We start from the raw sequence: 22302 nt of genomic DNA, 5'->3' as shown, positions 1-22302 counted from the left end.
TTAAAAATATTTATTTTCGAAAAAAATATTAGTACATTAAAATTTTTTTCAATGACAATAAATAATAAAGTATCTCTGGGATTTATATTTAGTTCTTTTCCATCCATTTTCTTAAAAACAAAAAACGATAATGCCATATTTTTTTGAAAAAAATTATCAGGAACAAATTGAATCCATTCAGTTGACATCATAATACAAAGAATTAGATAAAATAAATTTCATTTAAAGTGCGCATTTCTAGACCGTCATAATTATTTTGATTCACTTGACAAAATTTGCTGAAATAATTTAATTAATCAGTTTCTTTCATGTTATACGTAATTTATATAAACGAATAGCATTAAATTACTTAAACAAATAAAAATAAGAAAACATAATACATTTTTACGATAAACAAGTAGTTTTTATGCTGATCAAGAATAAAGTAAACATTAGCAAAATTTACAAAAAATAACTTTTTTTAAAAAAAATTCATAATGCTTCACTTCAATACACGCATTAAAAGTAAAAATGAAAATGGCTTAAAATGAGCCATTCAAAGACATTGATTAACAAATATATAAATTTTTGAGATCGTGCACATTATTCTAAAGTAATATATTATGTTTGTCCAATAATTTGACATCTGCCGCGGAAAAAAATCCCCGGATTAACCTAGTTGCTGATGTAAAGCTGATTTGTGATAAGATTATTTCTTGTAAGCGCGGTTATTTCCTATTGCAAAAAATGACTAACAAAAATTTGAGTAGAACATAGGTCCGGTTGCAAATGAATGCATATTAAGCCTTCCATTCAGAGCCCAAGATAAAATTAAAGGATAGATTATTATAAACATAAACTGAGAATTTCTTTTTCTGGAATTCTGCATAATGAAAAAGATTTGATTAATATAAGTTATATAACCTTTTTTAATAAATATTAAACAAACTTTGAAATATTATTACTTAAGTCATAACATTACTATTACTACAAACGCAAAGATGGCTAACAATATTTAAAAAAATAATATATATAACTAAATAAAATTGTAATATTAGAGAGGAATTAAGGCTCTAATTTATTGAAAAAATATACAAAGCTGTTAAAGTCATTTAATTAGTTATGTTGTTCAAATTATCGTTTATATAATTTTAATTATTCTGTAACAGATCGTTGAGAAAAACAGCGAACTTTTTTATTACTTCATTAACAAATCAAAAATAATAACTAATATATCTTTTACATGAGGAAATATGAAAAATTTAACTAATACTGAAATCTTTGAAATTAAGTATCAGCCAATCTAAATGCATATTATTTTAGACTTTCTCGCTAAAGAATTTGATTTGATAATAACAATGCAACCTTAACAAGCTTAAATAAATTATGTCCAGAAACAGAAATACTTCTCTAACATTTTAAAACAATAAAGTATTAAAAGTAAAGTATGCGTACAAGCGCAACATAAACGAACAAAAATATATGACTTGAATGCACAACAAAGCTGTAAAAGTCTTTCATTATCGGCTTTTTTTTTCTGATACTAAAATGACTGCTTTATCAGTATCGTATCAGTAAGAACTATTTGACATTTTCCACACACAAACAATTATCTTTTGGAAAAATACTAGAATAGAATAAAATAGCCTTTTGTAATTATGCAATAAAGATAATCTCAATAAAGATCAAAGCCAATTTATTTTTCCAGTTTATCAAATTTGATTTAAAAAAAAACAAAAAAAAACGTCACATTACTCAATATAAATAATTCGTTCACTTTTTCTACATCCTTTAGGAAAATATAAAATAATAAATTAAATATTGCTAATTTTTCATTCTAGTTTAGATTAAGGCTTAGAAATTCAATAGTTTAAATAATTTATTTTTAAAAATAAAATGATATACTAGTTTTAAAAAATCAAATATTCAAGTAGATGATATTAACACAAAGATAGCATAGATAGCAATAACTAAATACAGTACAAGCAAGATTCATAAACGAAAAGTCGTTTTGATTTGTGAATCTTGCCTCTGACATTTTGTACACTTATATGTTTTGATATATATTTGATATATGATATATGAAGCTGCTTTTCTCGAAATTCTTATCTTTTGATATGTTAAACATTAATTTTTATATCTGTGGAAAATAATAATTAAAAAACATTTTCCCCTTTCTGATACAATGAAGCAGTAGTATAGAGAACAGTCATTTCGAAAACAGCGGATTAGCGTTCCAATGTCTTTCAGTCCAGAACAGGCCTATTATGCTTGTTGCCGACCGGCAAGCGTTGTTAATGGTTAACGTTTTTTTAATTCTGTAATTACTATACGACACACCGTCATATGTATTTTTGACTGGCTGACCCAGACGGCAGCAGGTCTCGCAAGATATGGGTGAGGTAACGAATAGTTAACGAGGACAAAAGTATCCCTAATGTGTCTTTATTGCCTTCGTGCATTAGAATATAACTTTTAACAGCCGATTTTCCAATTGCCGAAACAGGGAGTTTTAAAGTGATAGAAAATGCCCTTTTTGTGTACCGCTACACATATTATTTATTTAAATAAAAGCAAAAATTCTTGAATAAAGAAAGCGGGTTTCATTGCAGAGATCTGATACTAAATAAATGTCTGTTAATTATATAAACGAATCTTACAATTTACTAACACCGATGTGTAAAAAAAGTCTAATGTTAAATCATTTCATTTCTCATAGAATTATTTATTTCCGATTCAGTATCTTCTGCATCATTTCTTTATTTTATAATTTTTAAAATATAATGAATTCTTCCAGATCATTTTAAAGTTCATATATGCAAATGCACGATCATGTGGAAACAAATTAATGATATCTACTAAAATTATATTTTGACTAAAATTTCTAACAAATAAAATTCTATACAAAAACGTTTTCGAGTGCTATCGAGAAATTAAATATTTTATTCGTAATTAAATGTAAAACACAGCTTTAAAAGCTAACTTTTCCATTCATGTGAAAATCATTTGAATATTGATTAATAAATTGATATCAGGATAAATTTTTAATGAAATTAGAACTTTAAATCATATGAAATAAATTCTGGAAATAAATAAAATTATCAAACATCATTAAAACAGAAAGTTTCATTTAATCTTATCTTTTATGAATTACGAAACTAATGAAATAAAATCTCAATTTAATTAGAAAATATTTTACAAAAAGTTGAATAAAATCTGAATAATTTAGTAATTCAAATCATTTATATTATATGAAAAATAGAAACCGGATTTCAAAAGTACATTTTAAAAAAATATAATTTAAAAACATAAAAAAATAATTAAAAAATTCTGCCATTTTACAATTATAATAACTATTAATACCATGAAATAGAGACAAAACTATTTATGGTTCATTGATAAAAGAAAATGTGGCAAAAAATTACGCATAGGCTCTTTATTTTTTAAAGCAATCAAATACATTCAGCAAATATTGATTTAAAATTTTTGAAATAAAAACTCAAATTTAATCCCAAGATAGAACAAAGTAATAATGTATGATTATGAAAGTAATGGCTTTTAGTGAACAAGGAAATATTTAATAGTAGAGAAAGAAAGATCTAAACAAATTTGTAGAACTTTTTATTTTTTGGAAGTTTGGAAATAGAAGATTAATCTGAAGAATCGTAAATTAGCTCTGGAAAATAAGATGATTTAATAATACAAGGAGAAGAAAAATGTTAAATTAATCTTCATACATTTGCAAATTTCTGTATCTTGCTTTTAAGCAGATCCTACTAATTAATTTTATCAAAAACATTTCATTACAATGATATGGTTGATTTCAGAATAATTTTTATTGCATTATAAATAAATTTCAAGTAAAAGCAATTAACATCAAGTTTTCGATAAATAAATTCGTAATGATTGATAAAGGAATACAATAATTCCATATATGATAGGAGCATTATTTTAATTCATATACAAAAAATATGTGTAACAGAAACAGAAAAAAATGTGTATAAAATAATTACTCACTTAAAAAACTAAATTCTTAAATACTCAACATATCCTAAATCAAAAAATATAAGTAAATTTCGAAACAATAATCTTTGAAGCTTTTTAAGAATACCCATGAAAGAAAATTCGTTATAATTCGTATAGAGTAATAAACGAATTTTAAAATCACTTGGAAGTCTAATTTTAATATGATTAAAGGAAAACGTAAAAAAAAGAGTATCTACTTCTGCTTATAAATCCACGTTTAGTTGAAGTGAAAATGAAAATAAAACAAAACAAACTTGGTTCTATTAGCAGCGAAAACCGAAAGTTATAAAACTATTTCTATTCTGTCTTCCGGTTTCGAAATCAGGGTATCTTATTAGAGGAAAAACAACATAAATTACGAATATAAGATAAGATATCACTTGAGATAACATAATTAATATCTGCTATAAAGTATACTGTAACGGAAAAAAAAAATTTCACCTGGAAATGTTCAAGCAAAATTAAAGCTGTTTAAACCACGAACGACAGCAACCGAAAGAGCACGCTCAGGGTTTATTAGAATTGTTTCAATCGTGCCAGCAACGGTTATTACCCTTTCAGAAAGCAAAACTACATTAAAAAAAGAGAGAGAAGTTCCGACTTCCCGCCTTCTAATAGGCGAGCAGAATCGAAAGTGCGAAGACAGGTACACAGACATCTGGAACTTAGAAACTTTCAAATGTAGTGATAAATCAAAGAACAGAGATAGAAATGCTATAAATAATTGAAAATAAGAATAATATAACATGTAAATACCTTCGCTGCTCTAACACGTTCCAAAGCTATCCAAAAACACGCCGCAACAGTCCAATGAAATGCACATTAAACATGGGAATAGATGAAAAGCCCTTACGGTCTCTCTTCTGGAACTACGAGAAATGAGCCCTACTTTCACCTGTTGAAGGTCGGACGATTCCACTGTGGAGGCGCGGTGTTACATCAAGTGGTGGTGTAGGGAGAAAGGTACATCAACAAGCTCGCGGCTCCGCATGAATAGAATTCATTAGAGCAGAGACGGTTTGAAAACTGCTTGGATCATCACAGTGTCGTTCGTTGCTGGTTACAATATCTCTGTAATTTTATATCATCTGCATTTTTTTATTTATTTCGCAAACGATCTTGCACAAACTGCCCTACTTCCGATTATTTAATTTTTTGAAACTGTTAGGAGAGAAAGATGATACCTATTATTAGAAGTTCGCGTTGTTTAATGCCAAATGAAGTGAATGAATTATTAATTTAAAACCTGAATATTATCCGAAGCATTTATTTTAGATATCTATTTTTTTTTTAATATACTAGCCATTGAAAATGAATGGTTAGTTATTACGATTTTAAACGATTAAATATCTTATCCTTTCCTTTTCCTACTAGTATATTCATTAATTTTTTAATGTCCAGTACGATTCGTACGATTTGATTTGATCATAAAGTATCAAATACAAAAATGTTGACATTAATCTGAATATTAATCTTTTTCTCTTTTTTCTTTAATCTTTTTTTGAAGTCTTTTTTAAATTTTTATTTAACTTAATGTTTTATTTTTAAGACAGAATTTGGTACTCAATTTTTCACTCTCTTTTTTTGAAGCTAGAGTTTTGAATTTGTAAATTTATGCTTTCTGGAAACAATATGCTATCTAAAATACTAAACTAAATATATTAAACTATTTTCAAAACTTAAGTATCACTTAATCGTTTAATTTAAATAAATTTTGATTCGCTACTAGTGACATTGCCTGGTAATGAATTTGAGAGATATTTATTATCAGAATTAAAGATTAAAAATTTAAAAATCATTATAACAATTCAGTGTTTTTTTTTTTTTTTTTGTAGGCTGACGGGTTTTTAAAAAAGAAAATAAATAATTGCTGTTTTTTTAAATACTCTTCTTACTAAATTTTTTTGTTGATAAGATTAGAATATATATATTAGAGAAGTATATACCTTCAATCTTTTTTTATTATCAATTCTACTTACTACGCACATTTTTTTATATAATATGCTTTTCAACATATCCATAATTAGATTTTGTTCTTTAATTTACACGATTAAAAAATTATTAAGAAGATTTTAATAAAATGATGACTTTCCTACTTTAAAATGTTCAGCAAATATTTCAAAATGAAATATGGAAAAGGTAAGTAAACAAATGACTAAAAAAAGAAATCGTTATAAATTTTATATTGAATTTAACTTTTAATTTTAATCATTATTAATTTTCAATATTAAAAAAATGTAACGTTTATTAAGATTATCATTTGTTATGGAACACAAAAACTTCCGACTTATCTTAACACAAGATTCTCATGCCACATTTTAAAAGAGCTTTTCCTTGACTGTCCAATTTTGGCCGCACCTGCTTTATCAAGACAGGTGCATCTAAGATTGAAAAATAGTATTAAAAGTATTAAAAAGCATTTAATCATATCCTATAGTTTTAAAATTTTGTAAAGGCTCTTAAAGAAACAGAAAAATACAGTTCATGTGTGATGATAAATGATACGTATTCCAAATTTGGCTGTAAAGCAACTTTTAAGATCGGATTAATGGTGCAGGTGTTCACATACGGTGTTCTAAACCATTTAAAATACTGTACTTCCTTATCGAATTCTGTGTCAACAAAATATTTCTATGAAAATGGAAGAAAATTAATACATTCACCCTTGGTAATCAAAAGTTTCTATCGTGATAAAAATGGAAAAGAATATTATCAAAATTCAAATTTGAAACCATAGCTCATCTTTATAAATAAACTTGAAATGACGATTCCTCTATCGCCTACTGAAACTCAAACTATTACATAAATAATTGCAAGTATTTCGAGACATAAATTTTAGAATAAGTTTCGTAATAATTAAATAGATAAAAATTTTACTTATTAAAGTTAAACTTTCTTTACGTATGCGCCAGCAAACAACATGTCTCCAAGATTTATGAAGTAAACGGAATTTAAAATATCGAAAACACAGGAAAGAGCAATATCTAAATAAAATTAATTTTACCTCATTGTAACTGAAACTTAAGTGAATCAGATTTTAATTGAATTTAGCTTCAATTTAAACAATTTTTTGAGCACTCCTGTTATTTAAAACTGATTTAAATTTTGATTATTGTTGTTAATAATTGATGGAGAATGAAATTCACAGCTAAAAATGGCTGCTTTCTTATTCCATGCTGTAAATACATATTTAAGTTGCCATTTGCAGTGATTAATTAAATTTTGTATCGTTCTTTTAAAATGTTTCATGACTTGTGAAAAGATTGCATTTTGTTGGTTAAATTTGATGTAATAGATTTTCTCATCTTATTAAAAAATTATATAGCAGACGACATAAAGATTTTGCATATTATATTTTATATAAAATAATTTTTGCATTAAAAATAAGTGATTTAAAAAGCATTCATTTACGCTAACGTTAGGATTTGCCAAATGATAGTCCTCAGTAGATTCTTATATTTTAACATATGATTTGCCTAAACTTCTATCACAGTCAATGACAATTAATTAAAAGCCTAATTTTTCAATAAAAGAAACAAAGCAATTTTAGTCCAAACACTGGATATGTCTGTCTGCTAGCTAAACAATAATACTAAAATCTATCGCATTAGGAAAGAATAAAAATAATTCTTCAAAACTAGATTAAATTCATAAAAATAATTCTTTAACGGAAAATAATTTGAAACTAGAATAATTTTAATTTATCCCAATAATTAATAATTTTAAATGGACTTATTTAATATTAATAATGCAATGTATTTTTATATATATTATTTTTAAATATTTTTAATTCTGTTTGAAGTTTGACTTTTTTAAATGACTGTTTTTAAATATTTTTAAATCTAAAATTTTTATGCATATATAAAAATATATAAATTTTAGATTTCAAGCATTTTTATTCTTCTGTAGTATTTTTATGCCTTTTAGAATATCTTAGGTACAAGCTTCTAAAACTTTCTTTTATTTACTACCCTAATCTATCAGAATTCTTTTTCTTTTTTAATTTATTATTTACAATTTATTTTTAGTGAAATTATTGAATTAAAGTAATTTTTTATTATTTTTGTTTACAAATATAGAAGAATCTGAGGGAGGCACATATTTTAGTAGCGATTTGACAACTGACTGTGTAATTCCACATAGAATCGTAGCCAATAGTTTATAGATAAAAGTTTAATGTTTAACTGTTTTAATATTTACATAATAATGATCGAGTATTTACTGGAATCTTCTTAAACTAATGAAGCAGATATTTTAATCACCAATAGCAATTATACAATGTATTTTTAAACACATTTATTTAGTTCGACTTATTTCATTTTTTGGAAAGATGGAATTTTGCAATATATTTATTATCTCATTTCCTGATGTGATGAAGTTACCAGTTTTCTAGAATACCAATTTTTCAATGACAATATATTATTTCAATTATTAATTAATCATTAATGAAATTTTTTGATTCCTTATTACTGATTCATCTAATAGTAAGCTTCAGAAACAATAACTTTCAGGAATAAAAAGGAATATGCAAAATAAAAATAATAAAAATTCTGCAGTATTATTTTCTGATTAAAATGTGATTTTGAAATTTTCTTACCTAATTTATTTTTGAAATATACTTGTAGGCGAATAAATATTTGCTTCTTATAATTTTTATCAACTTATTATGACAGAACCCTTTCATACTTTATTCTAGTAAATAAGTAAAAATGTTATTAATCTTGTTGGAACAGACATAGATAAAACATTTTTACTGTGCTTCTTATGGCAGACATACAGAAATTTTTGCTTTTTCTTGTTTTCATTTCTTGTAAAATAAAATTTCAAATCTTTCTCCAACTTTCAAATAAGAACGTTATCCATAATATATGATAAAAAAATAATTGTGAAAATGTGTCATTGAATTAAATACTACTTAGAATGCAATAATAAAAGAATGAATCTTTTAAAAATCTGTTGACTCTTTTGAAATTTAATTGCCTAACTATTATACTTTCAAGCGATAATTTCGGAAACTATTATTTTTTAAAAAATCATTTTATGTCATTATAAATTTTTAAAAGTAATCCAGTAAGAATATGTGGTTGATTGTAATTCGATGATCTTCAAAATATAATTAAAAACTTTTTTTAGCATTATTTACTCTATGTACATAATTACCTACATGCAAATAAGTGCAAATATTTAACATTGTTGCGCCATAAGTAGTAAAGAAGTTGATAATAAGCACACTAACTAAGAATCTGTGATATTTTTATTTAATATCGGTGGCAACATACGGTCAAATATGTTTCTTCATTTGTAATGTTTCCGTTTAGCATCATAGTATACTGAAAAAAAAATTGAGTTAAGTTCACTTTCTGAATTTAAACTATCTACCTTGTATATTATTATTAAATCCCAACACGCTTTCTCTTAACATTTCCCCCATACGATAGAATAATAAATGCTAAAAAAAAGTGAGTGAATTTTCTTATTTATTCTCCAATATAAAATTTTCAGCATTTACTCTAAATTTGTTAGTAAAAGAATGTTATTATTATTTTTTTTTAGGTTGTAGACAACCCAGTTATCCAAAATCAAGAAATGAAAGTTTATAGCATTCTTAAATAAAAAGAAGGAAAAATAATGATGTGGAAGAAAAAATATTTTCTAAAAATATAGGTAATTTGTTTTTTCATAGAATTATATTTTAAATTTTACTTATATCTTTGGGAAAAAAAATGCTTTAGAATTTGTAGTATTCTAAATTATGCAGAAGTAAATCAATTCAAACTTTCTTAAATAGTTAAATTAGTTTATAATCAGATGTATTGGTACTGCAGAACTGCAACATTCCCTAACTTGTTTTAGTTTGCAAATATTTTAAATCTATCAAAAACTTAATGCATTTTTCCTGTTGGAGTTTTCATTCTTTAGAGGATGCGCACAGGAAAAGGATATGCATCCATTCGTAGGCGGAAAAACTTCCCGATTGTGTCTTTTACTGACTGCAGAAAACGCCCAATAACATAGCATATTCAGTTCTATTACATGATTTGTGACGCCAGAAGATGTAGAGACATAGCGGAAGCTAGTGGCGCCCGAGGTGCAATATGATTTTCTCGCCCCTAGTCACATCAATTGGTTTGCAAATATAAACCGCGCCAAGGGCATGGTATTATTATTATTTTTTTTTTCGTTCTTTCATCAGATTTTTCTTTTAAACATTACTTATATGCACTAAAATTTTGTCTCCTTGGCAACCCTTAAGATTGGCGCCCAGGGCATATATACTACCCTACCTCCTTCACATCCCTTTTAGTCGCTACACCTTTGAGAAAATGTTTCAGTAAAACAATACCTTAGTTGCTTGAAACAGAACGTTTATCTACTGCAGAAATTTTTTTCGAGAATATAAAATTAGAAAATCGCTAAAATAATTGTGGAAAATTCATGATAAATAAAAATTAAAAAGTATTGTACTGTAAAGAAGCCCGGTGGCTTAGAGGTATCACTCCCGACGCACAGGTCCGAGGTTCGATCCTCGGGCTGGGCATGGTCGACTCAACCTTTCATCCCTTCACTGGGTCGATAAATTGAGGACTAAGCAAGCTTGGAAGTTCTGCGTTAGGTTGATTACTAACCGCGACATACGCCTTGCACTCCTAGGGCCCTCAGCCAAGAAAGCAGATATGGGCCCTGTAGGACTTGCTCCATGTGAGCTGTTGTGCCACTGAGTTTAGTTTAGTTATTGTACTATAAAACTTTTTTCTTAAATAAATACGAAAATAATAAACTTTCCTTTTTAGCTCAAGATACTTTACCATCTCTTCAGATATTTTCAAGCATTCAGAATAGCGAATAACAATTTAGAAATTGCCCAATATGAGAGCTAATAGAATAATGTGTACCTAATCCTCTTTTTTTTTCCTTTTTTTTTTTGTAATTTAACCACAATTCCATAAATTTTATAAAGGGAGTGAGGACTGCAGGAAATGAATAAAGAATATTTATAATAAAATTCAATTTATGATGAAAATTAAATATTTTTAAAAAATAAATGACAGTATTAGTTTCTTTCTAAAAACTTACCTACATCAAATCAAGTATTTGTTATTGTTTTTTTATTTTAAAAGTTGTTTATTAGAGATTTATTAAAAAAACAAAGTATAAATTTCGTCGAATTATGTAATGTAGTTAAAATTTTAATGCATCCATGGCTATAATGCAAGGGCGACAATTGTTTGTTATTTATTTAAAACGGTAAAATTTACTGTCAAAAATAAGTTATGTATTTTATTTATTAAAAGGCTTTTATAAAACAGATTAAATGGGTTGTAATTCCTGAATGAAAAAAAAAAAATGAACCCCACCCTCTATTTCCCATCTTGTACGATTCCATGTTTACGAGCTTTTATCGTTTTATTATTTATTTTTTATACGAATAAGAATCAGGCGTTTCCTTAACTCTTAGAATACTAAACAAAGAGAAAACAAAGGGAAACACGACTCGGTTGCGTAATACGGAAAATTTAATAACATTTCCTTTCTCAACAATTCTGGTTTTTATGAAAGAACTAACCACACTACTGTTGAAAGAAAAATGATGTCATCATATCTCTTTGAAATAAGTAGGGAAACGATTTTAAAATAATATTTAGTCTTTGTTATTCTCTATATAAATTTCGAACAAGTGTCCCCATTTACAGAGGCTGTTTGTACATTTTGTGACACATTTTGACAAAATATAAATGAGTGTTTCGTATGAACAATGCTGCATTTTAAATATTCTATTTAAGTGCTGTTGTTTTTAACTAACACCTCATAAATTAATTAAATGATCCATATTATCTGTAGATGAATATGTGTTCCTCACACTTCTCTTTCATATCTTCCATCCTTTCATTAATGATTCGATTATACGAATATGATAATCCCTTACCATTTTTCTTTGCACTTTCCAACAGTCCAAATACACTAAATATGCATATATAACCATTTGGTCACCCTACACCACCGTCAAGAGCAACGTTCCTCAATAGTTTTTTATTTTATATTCAGTACACAGTAATAATCAAAAAATTCGAACTCGAGATTTCAACGAATATTTAAGTTTCAGATCTTCCAGAGTTCGAAAAATCCATTTTTGGCTGCTCTTTAATCAGTCTGTCTATGTGTAAAAACAAAAATGCTTTCAGCCAGAGAGATGAAATTTGGTTATATGAATTTGATACCGAATTTTTTGATAGCTATCAAATTTTGAATGAATTCCATTCAATGGAAGTCTGTTTACCTAGCTGTTCGAGTACAAGTGAACTTGATATCTAGAAAACATAAAGAGCGAGATAGATAAAATTTTATGCATAGGTTTAATACCTAAAATGTAGATTCTTATCAAATTTTGATTCAAATCTGTCAAAAGATTGACCATCCATCGTTCTGTAATCTCGCATGTATGTAAACCTAATAGCTCATAAATGCATAGCTCCCTATAAATTCCAACTGCTTTATTTGTGCATCCTTTGACCTATCATCACTACCCCACGTATTCCAATTCTTCTTGTTATCAATCTTCACCATTACATATGTGGTGAAAGCTTATAAGCCAGATAACAACTACGCTGCACGAGCAATTGCTTTTGTATCATGGTCATGTTACTGGACTGCGAACCACAAGGTCCCAGGTTCTATCCTCGCGCATCCTATCCGCCACACATCGTTTCTTTCCCCCTAATGTGAGAGACCATTTCGAGTGTCTCTGGGGATGCGTAGATTGAGAAACGTTAGTTATAGGGAAGGTGCTGGCAGCTTATGATGATTGAGTCCCTTGCTACTCTTTCAATTCATAACTACAAGTCTTCTTAAATTGATAAAAAGTGTATGTTTCAGAAAATTATAATGTATTTAAGCTTCTATCAATTTTATCGAAAGGCATATTTTTATAAACAGGCGTCTTCGAATATAAATTTTATTAAAAATCAACTGAACAATGAAATCTTCCATCTTATTTAAAAATGGAAGTACCATCACATTCACCAAATCTTAATATATTTTCTCGAGAAACTCATTAAAGGAAGTTTAATTAAAAACTGTAAATTCATTTTTGTACTATGTGTAAATTTGAATAAATTCAATGTATTATGAATTATCTGAGATTCCAGCATGATGCTTGACGAAAAATAATAATAATTTAAGAATGATTAAAAACACTCAATCTTTGCTCTAAATATTATATTTTATATTTACAACAAATAATTGAATAGCTGTATATTTTATTACAGTAGTGAGCAATTTTATAAACTTGTACGCAACCAGTTTATTTTAAAATTAATGATCTGATCGTAAACACGACCGCAGAAGTTATTTTTTTTAGTTATAAATTTATTTTACTCTTTTCCCATTAGATTGCAAATTTTTGTCTGCGGTTAATGAAATATTGTGTCATTATTATTAACAAGTCTATTTATTCTACCTTTAGATATGACGATTGCTTGGTATTCGTATGGTTTTGGAATAATTAGAATAAGAATATTTCTCTGCAAAAGAAACGAATACACAGTCGTCTATCCATTGTTTGCTATTGTTTTCAACAATTTACAAAATTCTGTCCCCCTTTTTTTTTTTTTTTTTGTCAATTGTAAATTATTAAAAACTAAAATGAATTATTTTTTGACCAAAATCATTTCATCTCTCCGATTCGTTGGCCCTGGGTAATCGATGATGCAATCCTTCCAGAATCGGGTACTAATTCCGACATCTACCCCTATGGTGCCTCAACCCTACGTCACTGAACGGAAGCCATCTTCTTTTCCCCTTTGATATGAGTATCTAACTCCGTGGAATTAACTCTAATCACGTGGTTTGTCTTTAAATAAGATAGACAATACTGAGACAGTTTTGGCTCCCTTTTACTTTCTTGCATACCAAATATGTAAAAAGAAAGTACAGTAATCATAAAAAGTTTGAACCCGAGTTCTTGATGAATCTCTACTTCTTAGAACACATTTTTGAAATTTTATTTGCTTTTTTGTAAAAACGACAACTCCAAAATATTTTGAGCTGAGACAGATAAAATTTGGTATGTAAACAAAATTTTCAGATTTCTGTCCTGTTTTCGATGAAATCCACTCATAGGATGTATATCTGACTATTTATCCACGTATAACTGAGCACGAGAACTACATACGTAAAGAGCTAAACGGAAAAATTTAGTTTTAGGATCTAAAGTTAATTCTTATCAGATTTTTATATTTTGTGTTTGACCATCTGTCGGTCTGTACATTCGTATGCATGTAAACGCAGCAACGCAAATATTTAAATCGATGAAATTTGGTTAGTGAAATTGTAGTTATCGACTGTAAAAAATCGAAATCTTCAATCGACTGTAAAAAAGATTCCATCAGTCCCAATGCATATTCCATTTCTTTTTATATATTAAAAAGCATAACGTTCTATTGTGCGGAACTTTGAAAATAAAAACCTGAGTACCTGGGGCGTTCTTGGCTTTGCCCAGAATCCAGAATTTTATGCGGGAACACCAAGTGTATGAAACTACCCTATGTATTCAAGTTTGGGAGTAGCTAAGCCCACTGTATAATTGCAACATTTGTAAATCATTGTTGCTATCTATACGGTTTAGAAATCTCTTAAATAAGATCGTAAGATTAAAAAAAAAGAAGTAATGTGCTTCAAAGTCGTCACTATTCACATGAATGAGTTTGTAGAACTGTTTAGAAAATTTTAATTTTTAGTGCTGTACTGTAAAATGAATAAAAAAATGTATTGATATCATTAAAAAACTCTACCTCGAGATTTTGATCAAATATCAAAGTTTCAAATCTCCTTAAGCCGGAAAATTTGTTTTTGGAATTACGTCAATCCATTTAAATCTCAATGCGTACGTCAGTACGGTAGCTTAAGAACTCAGAGAGCTAGATCGTTGAAATTTGGCATAGTACCAATAGAACCAGTAGATATGCAACAAATTTTAGAATAAATCCATCTTTAAGCTGACATCTGTTGATCTGTCAATTCGTGTGTATCCGAATGCCATAATTCATGAAAGCAAAAAACTAAATAAATGCAAATTAAGAATAAGATCTTGACTCATGCAAACTTGAATTATTTTTTTTCAATATAAAGAAATACAAAATGCATACAACAGAACTTTAATTTTCCAGGATTTTATCAACCGAATTCTTACCAGAAAATTGAAAAGTATTTTTTTTAATGAAGTGAACAAATTTTTTAGAAAAATGTGTTAAAGTTGGCACTAAAAAAGATTTTCACCGGTTTTCACATGAGAAGACTTGTAGAAGGTCATTATCAGGAAGTGATTTTTAAACTCAAGAAATTATACAAAGGGATGGAAAAATAAAACCGTCCGATTTTTTAAGCCTTTCTTTAATAATGTGAGCAAATTTCATGAAAAATGGTGTAGTAAATGTGTTGGAAAGTTTCGCATTGTTGGGCAGAGAAATGATTGTTTTGAAAAAGATTTTAAAATGATCGAGAAGATAGAAAAGAAATCGTAAAAGTGTGTAGCATTCATGATTTTTTTGACAGTGATTGATTTTTTGCTATTTCTTTCCATGATGGATCTTTTACCTGTCTTCTAATGTAAAATACGTATTTTCTTTTTTTATCATAATGTCAAGAAACTATCGCTCAACAGATTTTCTTCGTATTATTTGAGGAAAAAATTTTATAATTTCAAATACACAATTCTAGGAAAATAAGCCATGATTTAAAATATAGTTTAATATTTATAGAATATTTATAAAAAATATTTGATTGAATATCAGAGCTAGAGGACTTCTACTAAGATTCAGTGTAAAACAATCATCAAGGACAAGGACATTTAAATGATCTTGCCCTTGATGAACTGATGCAATTGTACCAGTACCAGAGGTGAAGCAGTGAGAAGCAAAATATTAATGTAACATTGTGATGATAGTTTAAGGGATTCAGTTTAAGTGAAGCATAAATGCTGATAAACGTTTCAAGATGGTTTAAATTAAAGGCTCCGTTTAGTAGTAGTATATGGATAGGAATATTTTCAGAAGATGCTAGTAAATTTGATATTGTATGAGATAGTAGGGTTTTTATTATTGCTTTAATGTCTGAAAAATTTCCTTGAAAGTTCTTTAATATGAACTTCGATTTTTTTGTATTTTTAAATCATTGTGAAGAATAACGTTGAGTATGAAGCATAGTGCATTTGTGATGATTCTGAGTAATTTGTTTTACATGATTTGCATAACAGCAATATAATCTAGCAGCAACTCCCCCCCCCCCCCAGATAGAATAAGCGTAGGCAAGAATGGGACGCAAGATTAATTTGAAGAGAAGAACTTTGTTTAGGAAAAGCGGTGAATTTTGTTCTATTAACGGAATTAATAGATGCGCTTTTGACTAGAATTTATCGGTGTTTAATAATGTTTATAGAATTTTTGATTATTCAAGAAATTACAGTTCCAGAAAGCTAAGATAACTGAGATTCTGATATGTATAAATCTCTTTATTATACTACGAAGATAAACTCAAAATGAGCTGTATTGTGCAAGTACACGAGAGAGTCGGAGAGAAAACTCTCGCTGCGTTTAGTGAATGGAGCGAATTTTCAACCAGGCAAAATAGACAGCTATCCAGAGCTGCTAGAGCAAGGAGACAGCGAGCAGGTCGATTTCAAACATATTATTAGAATAGCTGCCAAATTAATACATTTGTAAAAAGAATAAATTCCATGAATTATAAAATATTAGAATAATATCAAAACCTTGTTTAGTAAGGCGGTCAGATTCTCATTTCATTAAATTTCATTCTCTTTGTTATAACAGCATTTATTAATATTGGGCGTGTATTTAAGTTATAATGGATACAATGAATTCAGGAGACATAAAAACATATGTATTTTTACGAAGTTATTAAATGAAAAAATATATATCTAGAACAAATCATTAATATGATGTTGAGTTAAGAATGCACTGAAATGAGAAATTAAACCAACAATTCTTTGAAAAAAAAAAAAAAAAAGAGTTCACTGATTACAAATTGTTAAAATCTACTACTGGCTGGTTTTGGGATTTAAAGTCATACATTAATTTATTACCAAATAGAACTGATCATTTACATAAAAGATTTGGACACCAACTATCTTCTTTGTGTCGCTAATCTTGAATAACGTTCTTGCGACAGATTAAAACTGCTGCTAAATTGAAGCGCAAACTGTTTTTATTTGTAATCATGGGGCTCCGGTTGCTTAAGACAAAGGCATTAAGTTCCCTGCAATTGTAGAAAGTTTTGTAAAGTACGCATGGCTTTTGAAAAAAGTATTTCACATTAGAACAAAAAAACAATGATGATTCTATGTATAAATATATCTACGAAACGCAAATACATTAAAAACATAATAATTATATACATCTTCATTACATTCCCATGTGAATATTATCGGATAAATGAATTAATGTGACACGCCGGAACCAGCGTGTTGAAGAAAAAAAAATGATAATGTACGCTTATTAAGAGAGCCTGATGCTAGAAAATAAAAATAAAAATTTAAGAAGCAAAAATGTTAATAGAATTAAGACACTTGGAAGATACTCATAATAATTAAGATACTTGATTCTCCATTTCGGAGCATTGTATCATGATAATGCATTAAAATTAATTTGTTTAGCTTTATATTATTTTTTTAAAAATTATTATTAATTACAGATTTATCACATTGTTCACAAAAAATATATTTACCATCCTCATAATGCAAGTGATCATGAACTCAGAAAATACAACAATGAAAAATACTTTTTTAAACATGTTTAAAATATTTTTCAAAACATTTATTAACATTTGAAGAAAGACGCATAATGGAAACAAAACTAAAATTATTATTAAAGGATTAAAAATTATTTTTGTGCCATAACATGTTCCGAATGACTAAGGATAAATATAATTTTGATTAGAATCATTTAGAAATTAATGCATTATCATCTTTTAAATAAAAGCTTTGAGCTATTTATTTATTTTTTTTTTTTTTTTTTTTTTTTTGTGATAAGCTTGTCTTTTATAAGAGAAGAACAAAAATTGTTAATAGTTCTGATACATTTTCTGCAATCATTCTTTAAATTGAATTACAAAGAAGTCCGAAATACTTACAGTCCTGTCATATACAAATATTAAATATCTATTAGATCTTCCAAGAAACTTGTAAAAGTCTTTGGCAACCGTTGTTATATAATGTTATTTCTGTTAAGAATTTGAATCTGACTTCAGATTTATTATTATTTTTCATGGAAACCGCACTGACTATGGCCGTTAAATAAATTTATGCGCTTACATGATTCACTGTAAAATAAATTTCATCAGTTTAAACCGAATTGGTGAAAACTCAATGAAAAAAAGAAAGATAGAAACATGTTTACTGCTCCATTTGGCAATCAATATTTCATTGGAAAGAAATATATCCATAAAATCAAACAATATTTCGTAGAAAATTATATGGATATGAATTTGAAAGTTTTTGAAAGAAAAACAATGATTTAATCGTTCATGATAATAAATAACTATGATACCTAAAGCATATTCTAGGTCAGTTGTTTTATGCATGAGATACGCATATACTCAGTTCTTTTCCAATAACAAGACAGATAATTTCCCTTTCTGTTATATTTCTACAGCACCGCGCATTTTGAGAACAGATGCCTCCGATATGAAAAGATTCGAGAATATGTGATGGAAATGTATTTCTCGAGGAAGATCTCTCCCAAATTTGATAGATTCAGGACCTGATATAGGATGATGCGAATGGTGCGATGTGGGACAAAGTGAGCTCGCTCCCTTCTCCGATATCATGCCAATCACATTTTCAAGTTGGTTTATACTGTAACATGAAGATGCTTTAGTTCTTGCTTATATATATATTTCAAACAATCAAGCGATTCGTGCACATTTCACGTCCATCAATCAGAACTGGATGCTTTGAGTTTCATACGCTTATAGATAGCTAACACAATGCAATTATAATCGGAGGCCGGGATAGCCTGGTTGGTAGGGCGTTGGATTCGTGTTCCCTGGATTGCGAGTTCCAACCCCGCCGGCCGAAGACTCTCCGCGTGTGTGGTGGCTGGCGTGCGTATAAGTCTGTCGTGGTCACAAAGTCCTTAATGTCGAGAGTAATACCACTGAGGGCACTGGATCAGAGGTGATCGTTCTCTGATTTAGGTCTAAATTACGATCTGTGGATGCGCGAATGAAGTTCCACCCAGTAAAAAAGGTTGTGACTTGTGTGTAGCTAAGTCGTACTCATGGCCCTAGAGGGCGCTACTGAAAAACAAGAGACGCACCCTTGGCTTAAAATCGCCGACTTCTAAAGTCAGTGGGCTTGTCTATGACAAGTGTCATTAGAAACAACAACTATTATAATCGGAAGTACCGTTATTTTTTAAAGAAAGATACGAAATTTTCAAATGCATAAGAATATCTTTATACATAATATGCTTTTGTGGATGCAAAATCAGATCGACTTATTTAATCATCATTGGGCAACAAAGCGCACGTTCAGATTGTTTACATGTTTGTTATGATTGAGAAATATGAATAACGCTTTTTTTTATTTGGTTAATATGAAAAATGAGTATAAATCAAGCAGTTTCGATTAAAACTCAAAATTAAACAAAATAAGAAGTTAGGTTAAATAAAAGTGTTCAAGAATCATACAGAAGAAAATCCAGTCGGACTGACAAAAAATAAAAGCGTATACGTTTACAGAACGAAGTTTCCAAGCTACAAGAGCAGAGCTTAGTTTTCATTTTCAATTAATTTAGCCACTTTTATTGCATAACTAGCCAATAAGAATATTTTATCATTATTACTCCAGTATAATTTAAAATAATATGATAAAAGACAATATGATATTTTTTGTGACATTACTAAATTAATCTTATTAATACTTAATGCCTTCGGTAATTAATTCAATGTCATTAGCATTATGTCGGCCAATTTTAATGAAATGCATCTTGTCAAAACAAAAAAAAAAGTAAATTTAATTTTGATTTTTTAACATCTTAGAATTACATATTTTTACTTTCTAACATCTAAAATTTATCTTTCTGTCAGCAGAAAATTTTAATTTTAGAAATTAACGATTAAGTTTTTAATAATTGGTGAAAAAAATGAATGTTAACGGTTCATGCAATCTGAAATAATTTAAGTTTACTCTTTGGTAATGAGTTCATTTATAATTTCTTATTCCTGGCAGAAATGCGAGTAGGGATCACATAGTGATATCAAAAGAATCGCAACGGGATTCTTTGATGTTGCTGAGAGGAGTGAGCAGGGGGTGTAACTCCTTTGTCTTTCCGTAATTTGGATAATATTCACAGATATTTCTCTCAAAAGTGCAAAAATTTAAAGGTGACATTATGAAACGATATTGATTGCATTATTTTATGTTATGAAATCAAAATTAGTCAGGGAATTTTGGTTTTCATATCACCACAACATTACAACATTTATTTAAAAATATTTTAATCATTTCTAAATTTTGATCTTCTGATAATTATATTGGTCTTTGCAATCATCGTCGCACCTGTATAAAAATCTTTCTCACAATTACAAAAAATAAAAAAATAAAAATTATCTGTGAGATTTAGCATTAGTCAAGTATGATTTGCTTCCTTAGATATTTTATGTATTGGATTCAAAGAAGCCAAATAAAAAAAATTATGATATTATCAACAAATTTCTTATAAAAAATGTAAGAAATTTGTTGAAAATATCATAATTTTTTTTATTATAAAAAATGTAAGAAAATGAAACAAAAAAAATCATGCTCTGTAATTTTATCCTAATAATTCGAGCAACAAATTTTATTTCATTACTTCTTGAAACAATTATTTTTGGCATTTGTATGATTAAAACGTTAAATTTATAAAAATAATTCATTATTTGTCGAATTTAAAAATAATGCTTTTATGTTTATATTTATATTTTAAGGTTTTCAATAAATCTTTACTAAAATGCAATTTTGTATGCATGTAATTTTGCATTAGTCGCAATAGCGGATTTATGCATTTTTGAAGTCCTAGGCAACAATCAATATGAAGTTCTTCTTTCAATAAACTGGACAATGTAATTTCACAGTCATCATCATTGTTTTTTTGTTTTGTTTTTTTTGTTCTACGCATTTTTAACATCATGCTAACGATTTATTTTAGGCTAATATTTTGTTTTAGTAACTGTTTGAAATGTATACATTTTTATTTATTTATTATGACTCATTGACTATGAATTATTCACTTTTGATTACATTATGATTTAATGTATATTCGGTATTTATAAATAATGTAAAAGTAAAAATAAATGCAATGCAGGATAACATGTAGGATAATATTAACACTCCGTCAAGCATAACTGGTCAGATTCCTAACTTTTTTATAAGTCAAATGATTTATTACTTACGAATTTATTTATTTCACAACTTCGCTAATAGCATCTTTTTAATCTACGTGCCTGCAGTCTTTTTCAGGTTAGAGAGTTAGAGGCTTTAGGCAGCCGCCTAATTGGAAATCTGCTACTGATCAGGTCTCGATTTAGTTCGGGCCAATCCTGCAGGGATGTACATTTATGCATGAAGACCACAATTAAAATCCCTCTCGTGTAACTTATTCAGTTTTTGAGTCATCGCGTTCGCATACAAATAAATTATAAAGCAGCCTACCATTTTAAAAACCATGTGAAACAAATTTATAATTTTACAGATTAAGTCATTTGGTAAATTCTATCTATCTCGTTAAGGTTTTTATCATGATCATTCACAGTCGTATTGGCAGAGATGTATAGTCACAAGGGAAAAAAAATCGAATTTTTTAAGGTCTAAAATGTGAATATTCATAAAAAATGTGAGGTCTAATTTTTTCACGATTACTATTTTTCTCTATGTCAACAAGAATGAAAAAAGAGAATTTTTTTCCCACTCATTTTTTCTAACAGAAATTTTCTTCCTGGTTTAGCAGCACGTCAATTGGATTACGCTTCCATAAACCTCATACATCATTTTATGCTTTCGTTACGATTTGATTTATAAGACATCAAGAGACAGACAGGCAGTTCTGTCCACCTAATTCCAGTTTCATAATTAGTCTGTGATAATGCTAGGAAGTCCCGTTTAATGTGCCAAAACATGAGGAATTTTGCTCTGTGTGTACTCAGAGCCAACAAAGTGATTTTTTTTTTTTGAAAAAGAATGAGCGGGTTATGACTTCCAAAAAAACTGGTTTTCAAATTTACTTTTTTTTCTGGTAGTATTTAATTTGC

General features: G+C 28.1%; 1 protein-coding gene across 2 annotated transcripts in view; it reads right to left on the bottom strand.

The window, feature by feature from the left end:
* LOC129963051 (axotactin-like) overlaps window positions 1–22302 on the bottom strand; it is an 85527-nt gene that overhangs the window by 55235 nt on the left and 7990 nt on the right. The window contains exon 1 of one of the 2 annotated variants that reach the window (XM_056077073.1): window positions 4762–4892. The exons of the other annotated variant lie outside the window; for it this stretch is intronic. The gene's annotated coding sequence lies outside the window, so the exon portion shown is untranslated. Of the gene's footprint in view, window positions 1–4761; window positions 4893–22302 lie in introns of those variants that run through there. 2 annotated transcript variants of the gene reach the window in all.

Source organism: Argiope bruennichi, chromosome 3 (genome assembly GCF_947563725.1).
Source record: "Argiope bruennichi chromosome 3, qqArgBrue1.1, whole genome shotgun sequence".
Classification (NCBI taxonomy): Eukaryota; Metazoa; Arthropoda; class Arachnida; order Araneae; family Araneidae; genus Argiope; species Argiope bruennichi.
The sequence above is the reverse complement of the archived record's forward strand: the minus strand, read 5'-3'. Positions and strand labels throughout refer to the sequence as shown.